The sequence below is a fragment of the Urocitellus parryii genome, chromosome X, assembly GCF_045843805.1.
Source record: "Urocitellus parryii isolate mUroPar1 chromosome X, mUroPar1.hap1, whole genome shotgun sequence".
Lineage (NCBI taxonomy): Eukaryota > Metazoa > Chordata > Mammalia > Rodentia > Sciuridae > Urocitellus > Urocitellus parryii.
The window spans coordinates 57,539,415-57,559,387 of NC_135547.1; positions in this window are offsets into that span (position 1 = coordinate 57,539,415).

The window sequence follows — 19,973 nt, forward strand, 5'->3', positions numbered from 1 at the left end:
TCATCTGCTAGTATTTCTCAGATTGAAGGACTTTGAAATTCAATCTCAATTGCCAATAAAAAAGACAAGTTGAGGAGCATTTGGCTTCTTCATGAGTTTATCAAATACTGGATGATTTTGTCTATTTGTGTTTGTTTTCTTTTTAAATTTGATGATTTTCTCTCTAGTAAATATTCCTAGTAAACACTCTTGGCCAGTTGGTAGTGATATGATGCCAAGATGAAAGTGTTGCTTTGCATTTTCTTTAGGAAACAACTGTGGAATGTAGCAATATAATTATCAACCATTATAATTTGATGGATATTCTATTTCTAAGCAGTCTGTGTTTCCTTTGAGGCCCCCTGTGTTTAACAGTGTGAACATTGGCGGTATCCATGAAACAGTGCTCTTTGATATACTTAAACATTCTGAATGGAGCATTTTTCTTTATTTTTAATGCCTAAAGAGACATTTGCATATGGTGGAATTAGCAGTCTGAAATGACTGTCTAGGTTTTGCATTGACAGTTCAGTTTTACCCCCATTGTAGGCACTTCTATGCGTCTGGGAAGGATTCCAGCATCACCAAGTATGTCAAAATATGTTTTACTAAGATACAGTGAAGCATATACTGCAGAATACTGTGATGTGTATTAAATCCTTGTCCTCTTTATTTCTAAGTGCTTCTTGAAATAAATCATCTTAAAGTTCTGAAAAATGGAAAAAAAGAACTTCTCAGGTTTGGGGTGTTTAAAAGGCCTCTTCTTTACAATGCCAAGAGATCAGGATGGTGAAAGGTTGTCTTGCTGATGTTTGCTTACTGGTTAAACTAGATAGCTCAAGAGATTCTTCTTACACAGGATAAAAATCAATACAGAACCCCATTAGATCAGAAATGTTTGGAATGAAGCAACAAAATAATACCACCCTATATACAGAAGCAGACTTTAGGACAAGAAATGGGAAGAGAGGCAGACAATAAATATTCATATGAAAAAGAAAAATTTCTGACACTGAAATAAAAACTGAATGCCATTTTGAGAGGAATTGTTTAGGTCTCTTAATATTTGGAAGAAATGTCTTGAACTGATGACAAAACCTATGTAAAGTAGAAGGGGAAGTCATTTATAATAACTGGGTGTCTAAGGAGTACCTTTTTATGCAACAGAATTTATTCCAAAGAGAGAAGAAAGAAAGAAGTTCAAACTAGAATCAGATAATAAAAAAGAACAATGGTCATTGATCTATCTTTTAACATAGACAAAAGCAATACAAAGTATTGCATTTCAATGCCAAAAACTCCAGGAAACAATACCTAAAGAATCTGAAAACATATATTCTATTGTGAGAGGAACTGTTCCTAATTATTTCTCCTTGGGATTTCCATATTTAAATGCTTTAAATAATCATTATTTAAATAATGCTTTAAATAGTAATAAATGAATAAAAAATAGACAATTGCCTTGGTTTGGGTTTTTCACTGAGGAGAAACATTTTAATGGAAAGAAAATGAAGTGCATAACAAATGTATATCATGTTTTTATCTCAGAAAGTCTTATTTTCATTTTGAGTTTATTTCTCTTAATATATCAATGTAGTGGACGAAGAAGATAGTAATAGTGTTAACAAACTGCAATTTTAAATATTCTATTCAGTGCCATGTTTATTATTCTATAAATATTCTATTATCATTAAGCTACCATGTTTGTTGAATTTAGGTGGGAGTGTAAAACAAAATTTGAAGGAGAGAAAAGAAAAATTTATGCTAATTATACATGTTTGAAATTTAAATTATGCTTATTCTGCAAGCACTGCTACTTTACCCTTTTATGAGTTCTGTATCATCCAATTGAGATTATAGTGTATTTACTAATTGACACATATAGCACATGAGACAAAGAACCCTGAAAATATTATATTTATTTTCTCTCCATAGTATTTGTTTGTTTTTGTACAATGTGTGGGATATGACCCAAGAGAAAAATAAGATATTGGCCCAGTGTTTCTATGGTTCTCACATAAAGCATCTGACTATAGTCACATTTCTTGTCAATTCTTCTTTACAAACATTATATCACAAGAGAACAGGAACATACTTCATATCAAGGTTCTCTGTAATTCAACTTTCATTACATATGGGCCATATAGGGGTCCAGTTGAGACATTTTACATATATATTTAGTTATACATAAACATAATACCTTGATTTATTTCATGTGGTGCTGAGGATCCAACCCAGTGCTTCACACATGCTAGGCAAGTGCTCTAAACCTGAGCCACAACCCCAGCCTGAGAGATTTTACTTTTTGCTAGTAAAGTGACAAACTATTTTTAGGTTTTCCAGGACTGAGGGTTAGCTCTGGGGATATGGAACTTCCAGTGCTAAAACTCTGGCAGATATAAGAAAATTGAGATAGTTGTGTGATAGACTGACTTCTAACATTGTCCTTGGGATTTTGATGTAAACACCCAATCTTACCAATTCGTGAGTGTGAGCAGAAACTTTGGGTGTGAGATCACTTTTGTGTCTAAGTTATTAAGCAGTTGATGTAGACATAATTGCAAGGATGATTATCTTGGGTATGGATGGACTAATCAGGTGAACCCTCAATAAAAGAAATGAGTCAATCATAAAGATATTTTTTTCCTGATCTTGAAGTTAGCCGCCCTGAGTTACACTGTCACAAAGAATTGAACTAAGCCAACAACCTGTGAACTTCTAGTAAGACCTTAGGTATAAGATGAGATCACAAACCCAGCCAGCAACTAGATTTCAGCTTGATGAGACCTTGAGCAGAGAATCAAGCTAATCTGTTTCTGGATGCTTTACCCATGGAAATTCTGTTGTTTCAAACCTGTAGATTTATTGTAATTTTTACACACCATATAGAAAACTAATGTAATTGCTTATTCTATTCTAAAATGGAATAAAATTTATGGACTTGTCATCATTTCTTGAACATAAAAAAGAATTCCTGTGCTTGAATTATGGAATTACATTTTAAAGAATCATACTTGAAGAAAGAGTGTCAAAATCAGTTGGCACAGATAGGCAAGATGTTATAAGAAGATACAGAATGAGCAGAGTGCACCAAGAAGGCACTGAGAGAAAGAGCCTCAGCACTCAAGGAACAAATGGTGTCCAATGTAGAGATTGAGTCTCAAATAGAATATACAGAAGGGAAAAATAGAGAAATGAAGTGCATTTTTATTAACAATTATATGTAGCAGTGCTTTTCAAACTGTTTCTGGTAACCAAATAGTGTATTATAAAAACAAATGAGAAGGCTGCAGTTAACAATGCAATATACAATAGATTTAAATAGCATAGAAAATAAGCAACTGCTTACAGGTAGTCAACATAAATATTTTTATGAAACTTTTGTATCAGTTTTATATCTCTGTGTGTGTATATATATATATATATATACTTGGTTGTGATATAAAATTTGTCCTTTACTGGGAGTTTCCATCAAACAATTTTGGAAAATGCAGATATAGAATATGAGCTTAGGATAGGGCTTCTTATATTTAAGTGTTCATTAGACAAGTTTGGGGATGTTTCTTTTGGTTTTGGGTTTATTAGTTTATTATATAGGTTTCAGCCCCACCAAAATCTTAATTCAAATCACTGGAAATTGTATCTGATAATGTGTATTTTTTTTCAAAGTTCCTTTGGTGGCTCTGATTGCAGTAAAGTTTGAGAGCTACTGGAGATGAGCATGGGACTTTGGAAGTTTATAATAGAGGAAAGTGAATAGTCTTAAAATTTTTCAGTTTATATATTTTAAAATTAAGCTAAAAATTATACTTACCTCATAGAAATATTCAGAAAATGAAATGGGATACTGCAAATAGAGCACATAGCTTAGTTCATGAAAGTAAATGATAACAGTAAATGGTAAATTGATTCAGTAAAAGGGCATTTGTTATTAATCTATACAGTGTTTTAAGAATAGTTACAAACTTGGAGAAGATACCATAGAATAATAGGGCTACAACTATACAGTACCTTATTTGGACGCATAAATTTGTCACAAATAGGGACTCCATAGTGTAGAAGAGATGCAGTATATCTTGGCACAGCTTTCTCCTGGTTCCAATTCCTTTATGGAATACGGAGTTACAGGTGATATTGTCTACATATGATAGGACCCTATGAGATCTGAGAAAATAGCTGGATTTGAAAAAATAGCAAAAAATGTTCCAAACCCAAAGTATTTTATCTTCAGCACTTACTGAAATGATTTACATTAGAAATCTATGCATATTTTGTTAAAAGAAATGTTTACATATTTTATGCTTTCTTAGATCTTGAAAATATACAAAACTAAGGACAGTCATGTTCTCATCTTGGAAATGGTCAGATCTTCCTGTTTACAGGTACTTCATCAAACTCATTTTCTGAGAGTTTCCTAAGTGCCAAGTATTCTACTAAGGCAACTTATAGGTTTTATCTAATTCAATTTGCCTAGCAATCAAGTGAGGTAGGCATTGTTATTTGATTGGGGAAGAAAATAATGTAAGTGTAGTAATTGGAAGAAGGTCACAGAGGCTAGGTAGTAAGTTGTAGAACTTTGATGTTTTATTAGGCATGGTACTGCAAAGAAACAAACAATAAGATGTGTGTCTTTATAGATGGAGATGTATTATAAGAAATTAGTTCACATTATTTTGGGACTATCAGGCACAAATTTAAAGTGCAGGCCATAGGCTTGAGACCCAAGAGAGACAATGGTGAAGATAAAGTCCCAAAAGAAGGTCTCATGAAAAATTCCTTACATTGCTAAGGGAGAGTGATCTTTTTATTTATTTTTAAATCTTCACCTGATAGTATAAGGCCCATCCACATTATACAAGGTAATATGTTACTTAAAATTTACTCATTTAAATGCTAAACTCATTCAAAAACATAGTGCACATTGATATATAAAATTAACCATCATAGATGTGAACCCCAAAGTCTGCTTGATATGAGCCTTTAATATGTAAACATCCATTATTGAGTATTTCCAATGTGTCATTGAATCAAAACAAAAGCACTAAGTTGATAATATTATTATCCTTATTTTAGAGAGAAAAGTATGAGGCTAATACAAGGTAAGAAACTTATGTATAGTCACACAGTAAGCAAATGTTAGAGCTAAAATTTGAATAGAGATTTTAAAAATACAAAACTAATTTTTGCTTTTTACTATATGGCCTAAAAGTCAGTTTGAAATCATTGGAGACATTTTTATTTTTATTGAAGAGTAGTTGAAAAATATCAGTTACATATTTTTTTATCTAGGTAATTTTATTAAAACCTGATAAATTTTTGTAATTTATGTATGTGTGTTTGTGTGTTTATACATATAATTGTGGGGCAGCCAGCACCCCACAAAGGTATATTTCTGCTCAGAAGTTGTGAACTGCCTGATAAATAGAAAGTCTGAAATAATTAGTAAGAAATAGAGACAGCAAGAAATTAGATAAAACAGATGTGGAGTGCCTGATAGGTCCTCAAGTCTTGGTAGGACCATGGAACTCAACAACTAAAAAATGGCTGGGGTTCTTTATTTAAGGGGGAGTACAACAAAGGCAGGGATAAGGTTTCATCTGAAGGAGTTTTGCTTCTTGGTGTGGGAGGGGTCTTGCAGCAAACAGGTTGATTGGCATCTTGGCAAGCCATACCCCTCTCTGAGAGGCTGTGTGGCTGTGGCTCCAGTGGGTCACCCCATCTCTGGTGCAGTGCTGTGCCGCAGTCTGGCTGGGCACAATTTAGGAGCCACTTGTCAAAAGAAACAAACTTTATTTTTAAAACTACAAACACCAAACAAAACAGCTCCTCAGGAAAAACCCTCAGAGCCCAACTGCCACCACCGGCTTCCACAAGCCTCTCTCCACACAAACCACACCACCTCCCACAATCCTCCTGCTCTTGAGGCCGATTGGCTGGGTCGCGTGGGCAGAGCCAAAGAAGTCCCCCAATGAGCAGTTCTGTAGTCTGAAGGGCAGGGAAACAGCCCAATGAACATCACCGCAGAGGAGCCAATCAGCTAGATGTTGCTGGGGCCGCTGTGAGCCAATCATCAGCTGGCAGTCTGAAGGGCAGGGAAACAGCCCAATGAACATCACCGCAGAGGAGCCAATCAGCTAGATGTTGCTGGGGCCACTGTGAGCCAATCATCAGCCGGCAGCTGGAAGTTTGCTGGCAGCTGGAAGTTTGCTAGGGCCCCTTTGGCTGTGGCTCTCAACATCTCCCCCTCTCTGTTTAAACAACAAGCATGTGGCTTAGGGACTGTGCCTGCCTTAGGTTGTGCAATACTACATATGGTCCTTACCCGTCTTCGGATGAGCTGACCTCAGGGCGTCAGCCTCCTGTCTTAGGTTGGTACCATTGTAATTGGATCTTACCCGTCATTGACTACTGGTCCGGTATACAGCCACACCTGTGGAGAGGTACCAGCGGGGGGGTGAGGTTCTTTGCCTCACCTCTGTTGGCCCCTAAATAGCTGAACGATCATGACAAGCAGAAGGGAGGAAGATATACCAAGCCAATCGACAGCTCTTGTTGGAAAAATTGTACCACCGATGACATCATCAGCAAAAATACTCCAACACTACCACAAGTCGCTGCACCAACAGATAGTTCACAATGCATACAAGTGAGTTTACAATGCATACAAGTGACACATAGTTTAGGCAAGTTCTGTAAGCGGTTCAGTGATGGCTATTGCAGAAACTGTAGATTAGTTTTATCTTTGTCTTCACCGGCACAGGGATGAAGATAATGGCTAAAGAAAACATTGTGTAACATTCTAGAAGGTACTAAAAGAAAACAATTTTCTTAACAATTTACATTGTCTTCACTGGCACTGGGATGAAGATAGAAATTCTGGCAATAATGGCTAAAGAAAACATTGTGTAACATTCCAGAAGGCACTAAAAGAAAACAATTTCAAAACATTGTGTAACATTCCAGAAGGCACTAAAAGAAAACAATTTTCTTAACAATTTACATTATCTTCACCGGCACTGGGATGAAGATAGGAATTTTGGCAATAATGGCTAATATTAATAATTGTATAACATTCTAGAAGGCACTAAAAGAAAACAATTTTCTTAACAATTTACATTATCTTGAAAAGAATTATTAAATATAATGAAAAGGATAGGTGAAAGTAAACAAACAGATCTGATAACCTCCTTTTTTGTTAATAATTCTTAACAGTTATTTACCCAATTTAAATTAAACCATTTAAATCGCGTGAATAATAAAAAAAATTTTGGGATCCTATTTTTTTTTTATGAGCGCTCATCATATATGATATATGGACATACGTACATTCAAACATATAACACAAAACACAAGTGTGCACACATATAATACATACAACACATAACATAATAGTAAAGGCCTTATAACTTTTTACAGGTGAAATCTCCATTGCAATGTTTAAAAACTCAATAGTCATAAAAGAAAACAAATAGAACTGATCAGCAAAACATTATCCTAGGTCTGTATGAGCTCAAAAAACAAAATAGAACTTCATGATATGGGAAAGGGCAATAATAAAACAGATATTGAAAAAAGCATCCTGGTTCTGTCGCAGATGTAAGGATAGGCAAATTGCAGTTTTGGATATCAGCTGTTATTGATATGAGCCAAATCATCTTCTTTTTGGTCTGTAGAATTCGCTTTAGTTAATCTCTCTGGAATCCAAATTGGCTGCTGTTCTCCCTGTGGAAACACACAAACAGACCCCCGACTCCAGACAATCACTGGGTCAGGATTTTAGTTAATCTCTCCGGAATCCAAATCGGATGCTGTTCTTCCTGTGGAAACATATAAACAGGCCCCCGACTCCAGACAATCACTGGGTCAGGACCTTGGTTAATCTCTCTGGAATCCAAATCGGCTGCTGTTCTTCCTGTGGAAACACACAAACAGACCCCCAACTCCAGACAATTACTGGGTCAGGACCTTTCCATTGTCCTGTTAGAATATCTTTCCAAAGTACCTTGGGCTTATGTACATTTTTTGGACACATATGCCTTTCTGCAGCACTAAGAACTGATGAATCCAAATTTAAAAAGTTTAGAGTAAAAAGGGTTATTTTAAGTTTATCTTTGGGGAATATATACCCCTTCCCAATTCCGTCTTTTTGCTTTAATAAGTACATTTTAATAGTTTGATGAGCTCTTTCAACTATGCCTTGTCCCTGTGGATTGTATGGGATTCCTGTTATATGAGTAATGCCAAATGATGAACAAAATTGTTTAAAAGAAGTAGACGTATAACCAGGGGCATTATCTGTTTTTAACTGTTTTGGAATGCCCACAGTGGCAAAATTTTGTAAGCAATGAGCTATAACATCTTTAGTTTTTTCTCCGGCATGAAGGGAGCCCATCAAAAATCCAGAAGAAGTATCAACTGTAACATGCAAATATTTTAATTTTCCAAATTCTGGCAAGTGTGTGACGTCCATCTGCCAAATATGGTTAGGTATCAATCCTCTAGGATTGACTCCAAGATTAACTTGTGGTAAAACGGTCACACAGTTTTGACATTGTTTTATTATTTGTCTAGCTTGCTCCTTAGTTATTTTAAAACGCTTTTGTAAAGTATTAGCATTGACATGGAACCTTTTATGAAAATTTATAGCTTCTTCTAGTATAGAGAAAATATGTACGTCATGTGTAGTTTTATCTGCTAAATCATTGCCTAAACTAAGGGCTCCAGGCAATCCTGTATGTGCCCTGATATGTCCTATAAAGAATGGATCTTTTCTGCCCAAGATTAAACTTTGTATAGTGGAAAACAAAGAGAAAACAGTAGAAGAAGGGGAAATCCTACCAGCATCTTCAAGGGATACTATAGCATTAACTATATACTGACTATCAGAAAATAAATTAAATACAGAATCTTTAAATATCACAAAAGTTTGTAATACTGCATTAAGCTCTACCTTTTGAGCTGATTGTTTGGGTACTAAAAATGTAAAAGTTCGATCTGGTGTAACTATTGCTGCTGTACCATTATTTGACCCATCAGTGAATATATTTGGAGCATCCATGATAGGTGTTTTTCTTGTCATTTTTGGAAAAATTACAGGATGCAATGACCAAAAAGACAATAAAGGATTAGATGGTAAGTGGTTATCAAATGAAACATTAGATTTGCACATGATTATTGCCCAAGTATTTAATTCATTAGCTAATTCATCAATTTGATTCATAGTATATGGAATCAAAAACCCAATATACAATGTAATCCAAATTATTATAAAGGCTGGGATTATACATTCCAAATGTATGTCAGTTGAATTCCAAACATTTCATTACATAAATATGAAATAACAGATGTTAACCCAATATGTCCCGTACGGGCCACCAAATGCCGCAGTCTGGCTGGGCAAAATTCAGGAGCCAACTGTCAAAAGAAACAAACTTTATTTTTAAAACTATAAACGCCAAACAAAACAGCTCCTCAGGAAAAACCCTCAGAGCCCAACTGCCACCACCGGCTTCCACAAGCCTCTCTCCACACAAACCACACCACCTCCCACAATCCTCCTGCTCTAGAGGCCGATTGGCTGGGTCGCGTGGGCGGAGCCAAAGAAGTCCCCCAATGAGCAGTTCCGTAGTCTGAAGGGCAGGGAAACAGCCCAATGAACATCACCGCAGAGGAGCCAATCAGCTAGATGTTGCTGGGGCCGCTGTGAGCCAATCATCAGCTGGCAGTCTGAAGGGCAGGGAAACAGCCCAATGAACATCACCGCAGAGGAGCCAATCAGCTAGATGTTGCTGGGGCCACTGTGAGCCAATCATCAGCCGGCAGCTGGAAGTTTGCTGGCAGCTGGAAGTTTGCTAGGGCCCCTTTGGCTGTGGCTCTCAACAGTGCTGAGCTTAGATGGAGATAAGGTGGAAGTCACATGTAGTGGGCAGTCTCTAACCAGCAAGGAGTTCCCAGATACCAGACTTTCCTACCTAATGGCTTCCATGTCGATTTTAGTTCATGCACAGTTTATGGATGTCTCCTGGCATGCACGCACAAACATACATACACACACACACACACACACACACACACACACACATCTATATGACTGAAATATGAGAAGTCCCATGTTCTTTGTTACACATTTTGAAGATCATAATAAAAATTAATATGTAATGAGTATGTAAATGTTAAGTAATCTCCTAAGGACTTCATATGTGCTGATTATCCTCATTTTCTAGATGACTAACTGAGACCCAAAGTGCATGTGGAATACTCAGGATTCAAACCTGGGCAGTTGGATTCTGGAGTCTTGACTTTTTTTACCTTTATAATATACTACCTCTGCTGATAACACAGAACTATGAAGAAGTACTACTAATATTAAACATGAAAGGTGAGATACACTTAATTTCATCACATCTTTGAAAGGTAGAGAAGCATAAACACAGTAAAAAATAAAGGCAGTTTGTAAAGCTTCAAAATATAACTAAGGCTCAAAGGCAAAAATAGGGAGAAAATTTAGGGTAGAAATAATTTTAGGTAAATATTTCATATTTTTGATTGATGGTGGAAAAGTGAATTTTCAGCTCTAAATATTTTTAAAGGATGGTACCTTTGAAAATAGCCCTTAAAAAGTAATCCTTAGGAGCAAAGCTTCTGAAAAGAATGTTATTTACAAAATTGAAAGATCTGAATTTTATTTTATAATTCTATTTGGACACTTATATGTTTAAAAAATAGTGATCCTCTTTTAATGACTCATGTTTGGGACCTATTCATAGAAAACTATGGAAGCACTTTGCATTTATGCTCTTCTGTAGATTATTTATATTGATATATCAGTTTATGTCAGGGATTTATTTAAATACAGTAATTTTAGTGCCAGAAAGGGAAGTAGGAGAACAGATGGAAAGTATGAAGTCCATCACAATCAAATTCTGTTTCTCTGTGCAGTTCTTAATTCCTGTGGTCTTGAATGATAGCATTATAGTATCTGTAATCAATAATTGTTCTTACCTGTTCATAAATTCTGTGAAAAAGCAATGTACTTTGGAATCATGAAGGATTTCTATCTCCTTGTTTTAATATATTAATGGATAAATTACTTCTTTTTTCCATCTTATTTGCATATTATTTTGAATCTGTGTACCCTAATGTCTCTCTCTCTCTCTCTCTCTCTCTCTCTCTCTCTCTCTCTCTCTCACACACACACACACACACACACACAAACACACACACACATGCACACAGAGAGGGGGGGAGAGATTCATTCAGAGTGGTAGGAGGAGATCACCTCTAGGTAGGTAAGAACAATTATGGATTACAGATACTATAATGTTATCATTCAAGACCACAGGAGATAAGAAGTGCACAGAGAAACAGTATGGGAAAGATAACATTTTGGAATTAAGTTATCTTTTTCAGTATAGGCTGCTCTGATTATAAGGAATTGGCATCAGATATTTGTGTGAATCTTCACTCTGTTGGCCTTTTAAAGATTTCTTCCAATCATTCTTGTGTAATAGAAAGTATCAGAATGATGCAATAACATTATACCCTTAAAAAACAATACTGTCACCAGCATTCCATTGAGGAAAGAGAGCTATTGATCTACAAAACAAAACAAAAAGCTTGAAATAAGTACTATAGAAAGAATGGAAAGAAACATATTATTAGAAAATATCCTGGAGTAGCAGCAGGAGTAATAGTTGATTTGATAGTCTCTTTAAGCTTCTAACCCTTAGAAAGAGGTGACAATTATTGTCTTCCACAATCCAAAACTATAACATTTCTTGCTACTCTAGCTCTTAGGGACTCATGGCCTTTAATCTTCCAAGCATGCCCTTATGTATCTGCTATTATTTCTGATTTCCTTCATTATTACCTTCATGTTTTCATAAGCAGGTTTTCACTTGAGGGAAAAAAGATACAAAACTATAGAAAGGAGAGTAAGGGAGAGAGGGAGAGAAGAGGGGAACAAAAAGAAACAAAAAAAAGGAGTTCAATAAATAATACTGTAAATTAGATGAATGAAATAGTGCCTATCCTTATAAAATGTTCTAACACCTCCAGAATTTATAGCAGAATATGAAATCACAGGGCATGCAAACTTTTCATGAAGGACCACTTATGTGGGTATTCTTGTTATTAAGAAATTAACAGCATTTGTTTTATTTTTTTGTAAATTTAAGGGGTTTATTTTGCTTTGCTTTTTTTTTTTTCTTTTAGGGAAGGGGATAGAACCCATAAAGTATTACATATTTGGGGAGACTATTAATGTGACTTTACAAGCATATCTTCAAATAGGAAAAGGCTTTGGATTATATACATGAAAATTAATTTCTTCCTCACTCATTTCTTTCCCAAGAAAGAAACAAGCATAAGGTACATTTTTTTTTACTATTTTAGATCTGATTATATAGGTAATTGTAGAAACTAAATATTTTGCCTTGGCTTCAAGGATATTTTGTGCTTTTAAATACTAAGAGGTAATGATATCCTTCTGGGGTGCCCTTTGTTAAGCAGGCACACATAAAGGATAAATATACCATGGGTTAAGTCGTGAAGTATTCCAGAGATTGCAATTCAAACTGTAGCCAGCCCCAAGAATTTACTATAGAAAAAACCTAACTTGGGATCATCCAGGCTAAAGAAGAGCACTCATTTCTTTTCTACCATATTGAGTTGTTAGCTCTCTTCATCTTTAGCAAATAGAAGCGAACTGACAGTAAAAGGTCTCTCACAGTCTGGATTCATGGCTTTGCAATTGTTTTCCACCTTTTTTGGGTGCTTTTGAACATGGGATTTCTCATGTTTGGCACTCCTGCTTTAGGAATTTTTATCACATTACTGGAGGTTCCCAATTATTCTTTGCAGTCAGAGGGAAAAGAAACAGCTAATTGTATGCCTTCAATCCTTCCATCCTTCCAAATGTGGTGCAAAGTTCTCATATATTATTTTGAAAAGCATATCTAATTGGTCAACCATCACCATCTAAACTATTATTCACACTTTCCACACTACTTTAAGGAATAGGTATTAACTCTATGAGTTTTCAAGTTCAGGGCCATAGTGGTATTTGATGAATTCTTAATAATCTAATGATACAATAAATAAACATGCCCAGTATAAAATACAACTTTGATCTGGAAAATAATCATTTCAAGTACAATCAGACTGAATCCAAAATACTGCAGTATGCAGTGTGCTATGCTTTCAGCTGAAAAGGAAACATGATGATTTCCTTATGACATATCCTGCATGATAAACAACTCTATTAATAAAAGCATTAAAGAAATACTTATACAGTCTATGTGGAGATTCTATACTGAAGTGCTACAGAAAAAAAAGTCTTTTGTTTTTTACCAAAACAGAGACCAGTTAAATTTATCATAAAATGGGAAGTTTATGCTTAGTTGAAGTATCATGTATTTGTGAGAATGTCCAATGAGACCTGATGAATACAAAAACATTTGTACCCATAGTAACCTGGACTGGAAGAATAAAGCACTGGAATCTGAGCAAGACTACTAAAATGAAGACCTGAAATTCTACTTCAGGAAAACTTTAATCTTTTTGAGGTTTCAGGAAGATAAAGATATTAGTAAGTGGCCAGATGCTGGTATTGAAATCCAGATTGTTTTTTTCTATCCAAGTAATCTATCTTTATTTGAATAGCTGGCATATACTTCCCTGACAACTATCAAGGCACTTCTGGAAGTGTTTATGAATGACATATTTTATTCTCAAGAAATTAATGGATGATATTATGATTACCAGACTAAGACTACACTGAGAAAATTGCAATGAAGGGAAGGAATTTGTTCCCTCTGTAAACATTTTCTTTTCAGTTTTACTTTGTCCTGCCCCACATGATTTTCTTTTGTTGTGGTAATGCAGAACTCAACATGCCTTTTAAAAAGACCTGTGAAGGGGATTGGGGATTAGTTCTCATAAAGAAAAAAATGCAGAGAAACCCACAGGTGGCAAAGTAAATAATAAGACACTCAAGGTTTTATTATTTCTCCTTCCTCAAACACTTAAACTATATATTGTGAACATTGGCAGTTAAGAAATAGCTTTTCAATTTTCCATGCATTCTTTGATGGTTAGAGAATTAAATGCTTATAGAGTTTTGGAAGAGGAAAAAATACAATTAATAAATTTTGTGTAAGGTGGTTGCATCTTACAATATTATTTCATATTTATGTAATGAAATGTTTGGAAAATTGATAAGTACTCTGATTTTTAAATTAAGTTTGTCATTTTCTTAAACTCCCTTAAATACTTATTACTTCAGGAAGATGTAAGCTCTTCTTTTCCAATAGTAATGAATGGTTTATTATAAGTAAAATTCTTTACTAAAAGGAAAAAAGACTTAGTAAGAATGACTGATTGTGGGTTTAGATCAAGGAAAGCAAAAAATAGAAAATAGCCTCATATATTTTAGCTGTGTGAGAAAGTAAGGAAATACTCAGAAACTGATAGGAACTTATTGAAATAACATAGGATCCAACTTGAATGACATTACAATAGTCAACTTTGGAGCCATTTAAGCAAGAAAATGAATAAGGGTATTAATGGATTATAACATGTAGAATAAATAAATTTCCAGATATCCACATTTGTAAATGTGAATGATAGAAATAAATTGGAAAGAAAACTCTGTATTATATAGTAAACTAATTGACCCATAGTAAAAGAATTATATAACTAGAAAATTGTCATTTAGTATATAATAAATTTCAGAGGAACAATTATCAGTGGAATCTAAAATTAGTAGAGAAAAATGTGTTGAGAGAGAAAATATTTTCATAGTATCAAAGTTAAAATTACCATATAATCCTATATATAAGTATATATGTGTATATATATAAAACTTTATGCATACATATAATTATATATAAATATATAACCAGCCATAATTATATGTATATACATAATTATATAATTACATATATGCATAATACATACATATACACATATATAAATTGTATATATAATTATGTACAAATATATATTGTGTTTCTTGTTACAGTGTGCTGAGGATAGCACAACCTCAATATCTGTGGTATTACTGTAAAAAACACATGACCTGGACATAATAATGGGAAACATTAGAGAAGCTGAAATTAAGGACTATTTCACAGAATAACTAGTGAATTTTCTTCAAAAATGTCAATGTCACTGAGTTAGGTATAACACACCTGCAATCCCAGGGCATTTTGGAGGCAGAGGTAGGAGGATCCCAAGTTCAAAGCCAGCTTCAGCAATATAGTGAAGCCCTAAGCAAATTAGGGAGACCCTGTCTCAACAAAAAAAATAGAATAAAATTGGTTGGGGGATGTGGCTCAGTGTTTAAATACCTTGGGTTTAATCGTAATGCAAAAAAAAAAAAAAAAAAAAAAGAAAATTGTTAAGGTCAATTATTATTATTCCTTAAGTGTATATGCTGAATTTCTAATGATTACTACCTCAAAATGTGACTATATTTTGGAAATATTAACCTTTAAAGAGGATACTATGGTAAAATGTGCTCAGATAGGTGGGGCCTAATTCTTTATAAGCAGAGGAGATTAGGACACATAAGAATGAGGAAAGGAGATGAATATGTTGAAAAAAGGCGACCCTCTGCAAGCCAAAGAAATAGACCTCAGAAGAATTCAAACCTGCAGACACATTAATCTTAGAGTTCTAGCCTCCAGAACTTGTTGTTGTTGTTATTTGAGCTACCTAGTTTGAAGTACTTTGTTATGGAAATCTAATCAAACTAATACAGTCATGGAAAACAAGATGCAATCATTATATATTGGAGGAAACAAAAAAGACATGACCACTAAATGCAATGTGAGATTCTGGATTGATCCTAGAATCTAAAAGAAGAACATCTAGTAGCACAAATGGAAATATTTAAATAAGGTCATAGGTAAGTTAATAGTATTGTATCCCTATTAATATTCTGATTTGACAAGTTTGTTGTGGTTGTATAATATGGCAAACATGTTTAACTTGGGTGCAGAGTATACAGAAACATTTTATTACTTTGTATTATAAAATAAAAAGTTAAAACTAAAATGTAAATGATGCTTGAAAATTTTATGTTGGAATAATATATTTTGGTAAATTTTGGCACTTGGCTATGGTTTTGTTCCTGAAAAACAAATTATTTTTCGTATTCAAATTCTCTTTATTTTTCAGACCTGAATGAATATTTAAAATATCTTCTATAGATTACCATAACTAACATATAAATGTTATTCCATTAAATTTCTTGAAATAATCCAATTGATGTCAAAGAAATATAGTCTCATGAGTAAATTTTATTTAAAAATTATTATAGTGTATTGTTTGCCTTTGAAAGATTTAATTCAGCAAATATTTATTAAACATTTAGTATGTTCAGGACCTTGTGTATACAGAGAAAAACAAGAGGTCATATTTTCCTTATAGAAATTTGCAATCTAGAAGGTGAGACAGAGAAAAAGGAGAGAAAGGATAAGATAACTTCTGTTGCATATCCAAGAGCATCTATTATGGACAGATATTTCTAAATTCAAGTCCACAGTTATGGACACTAAAACTTAGGGAATTCTTCCCCACAGGGATTAAAATCTGAGTGGACTGAAAGAAATGCTTAAATTGGGGACAAGTTTATGGGATAAACAGTCTTAGATAAAACTTATACAAAGACATGGAGTCACCGAAGTCACTCTGTTCTTACAGTTCAGTGGACTGTACAAAGGATAATAAAGGGAACAAAGAGGAATAGGGATATAAAAGATAGTGGAATAAATCTGACATATATTTCCTGTGTTCATATGTGAATATACCATAGTGAATCTCAACATTCTGTACATCCACAAGACTTGGATCCTAATTAGAATAAGTTATATTCCATGTATGTATAATATGTCAAAATACATTGTACTGTCATGCATATTTAAAAAGAACCAAAATATTTTTAAGAATTTTAATATGGCAGTATGTAAAATGTTTGTAGGTTAATGGTAGTACATGAGGCTGCTTTAGTAAGTTGAATTGAGATTATACAGAGCTGTATGTTCCTCAAAGAAGTGTAAAATTTGCTTTGAAATGATAGAGATTATAAATTTTATGCTAGAAAGAGTGGATACTAGTTTTGTAAGCATGAATTTTTAAATAAATTCTAGAAAACAATGTCCTCCTTTTAAATTTATTTACTAAATCTCTTGATATTTAGCTTCAAATTGATATTTTCTCCCTGAATTTTAAGTTTCATTAACTTACGAACAAGAGTTTTAACTGAAAGCAACAGAAGGAGAGTTAAGAAACATATCACTTAATACAAGTGTTCTATTTCATCTCCCTTTGGACAATGTCGAAATGAGCTCACTTGTGCCTGCTCCGTCAAATCTAGGGGTGCCTCAGTCAGACTTAATATAATTTCTGAAGTAACTCACATCATTTAGCAATAAAATCATGGACACCAGTACTTCCTGGTGTGAGATGTTTCTGAAATCCTAAAAAGTGATGCATATTTTTTGTATAATATAGGTACATTTTGTTCTTGGTAAGACTTTTTATAACTTGAAGAGATTTAAAAATTTGTAATTTCAAGAGTTACCAAGAATCAGTATTAAGGTGATTTTAAATTCCTTTTGTATTAAAATCCTGCTGTACAAATTCCATTTCTCTTTTTAATGTATTAGTAATTTCTTCTTTTTAATCAGTACATAATAATTGTACGTATTTATGGAGTAAATGTGATAATACAGTATGTGTATATAATGTGCAATGATGAAATTAGGGAATTAGCTTTTCAACTGCCTTAAACATTTATCATTTCTTCATGTTGGTAGATTCAAACTCTTCAATTCAAGTTCTTTATAAAATATATAATAAATGATTATTGAATATAGCTAACTATACTGTAGAACACAAAACTTATTCCTCCTCTGTAACTGTATTTTGGTATTATTATTTAACCTTCTTCTTTCCAAACCCTGCCTTTCCTAATAACTAGTGACCACCATTCTATTCATTATTTTTTATAAAATAGATTTTTACATTTCCAAATATAGAGAACAAAATATGGTATTTGACTTTCTGAGCCTGGATTATTCTTCTTAATGTTAGGTCTCCTAGTATCATCTATGTTGCCACAAATGACAGGATTTCATTTCTATAGCCAAATAATATTCTGTTATGTGCACATACCACATTTTATTTATCCATTTATTTCTTGATGGATAGCTAGGTTGATTCTAAACATTGGCTATTGTGAATTGTGCTGGAAGAAACATGAAAGTGCAGCTATCTCTTTGATATCTCATAGCTTACATTCCCACCAACAATGAATAAAGTTTTCCCTTTCTCTGCACCCTAACCAGCATTTGTTATTTTTGTCTTGTTTATTGAAACTATTCTAATGAGGGAGAGATGAGATCTCATTTTTGTCTTTATTTTCATGTACCTGATGATTAGTGATGTTAAGTATATTTATTATATGTGTTTTGGCCACTTGTATGTAATATTTTGAGAAATGTCTATTCAGATCGTGTGTCCATTTTAAATTAAATTATTTGTTTTTGTTTTTGTTTCTTTTTACGTTTTTGAGTTCCTTATATATTTTGGACTTTAATCTTTTGTCAGATGAAAGTTACCAAATATTTCCTCCCATTTTGAGGATGATGTCTTCATTCTTTTGATTGTTTCCTTTACTGTTTCAGTTTGATATAATCCCATTTGTATATTTCTGCTTTTGTTGCCTATGTTTTGGAGGCCTTACCCAGCAAAAGTCATTGACCATATTGATATCTTCAAGTGGTACCTATATGTTTTCTTCTAGCATTTTCACAGGATTGGGTCTTATATTTAGATTTTGATCCATTTTGTGTTGTTTTTTGCATATACTTAGAGATATGGATTAGAAACAGGGGTTTTCTTTGGGGTATAGACCTCATAGCTTTATTATTCTTCACTTGAATATCCATTTCTCCCAGCACCATTTTTTTTGCAGACACCATCAAGTCTCCATAATATGTTTCAGGTAGCTATGGATATATGAATTTATTTCTGTTTTCTCTTTTGTTTTATTGGTCTGTGTGTTCATTATTTTGCTACTATCATGCTATTTTTGTTTCTATGACTTTGTGTTATCTTTTGAGGTAAGGTATTGTGATTTCTCCATGTTATTCTTTTTCCTAAAGATTGCTTTGAATATTTAGAATTTTTTGTGGTTCCTTATGAGTTTTCATATTTCTGTGAAAATGTCATTGATATATTGAAGGACATTGAATTGAATTTGTAAATCACTTTGTGTAGTATAGACTGTTGAGTGCTACAGCTGAGTCAGGATGACGCATGGCATTTTTGCCAGAAGTAGTGGTTGAGAGGTGACAGGTGACACCAGCGAGCCATTAAGATGATGAATTTGAGTTCTCATGGAGTTCCCCTTGAGTTACTGTTGAGCTCTCTCGGGGATTCCTGAAGAGTTTGCGTTGGTTGGTGAAGTTCCCGTTGGTGTGGTGTGTTCCTGGAGGAGTGGCGTGGGTGTCATTCGGGACAGTTCCCTGGGAGCGTGTGTGGAGTGTGCTGGTGGAGTTCAGAAATGAAGTTTGTTCCTGCTTGAGTGGCTCATGATTTGTGCCCAGCCAGACTGAGGCATTTGGTGGCCCATGCAGGGAATACCTGAAGCTCGGAGGTAAGTGAAATTGCTCGCCCCTGAGGGAAGGAAAGAGAATGGGTGACCATTTCAAAAAACAATGTGCTCTTGTTTTGATTTCTTTGTTTTTGTTTCAAGCTGCCTATCCCTAGAAGTTTCTTAGGCAAACCAGAAAAAATGGTTGGCTCAAGGTTTGAAGTTGTTCTGCCCTGAGGAAGAGATAGAGATAGACCACGAAAATACATTTCAAGAAAATAGAATGAAACAAAAACAGAACAAAAAATCATTCATTCTATCAATTTTCCTGTTTCGGTTTTGTTTTGTGTTATCTTGATGGGTTGCTTGCGTTATCTTTATACTAGATTAG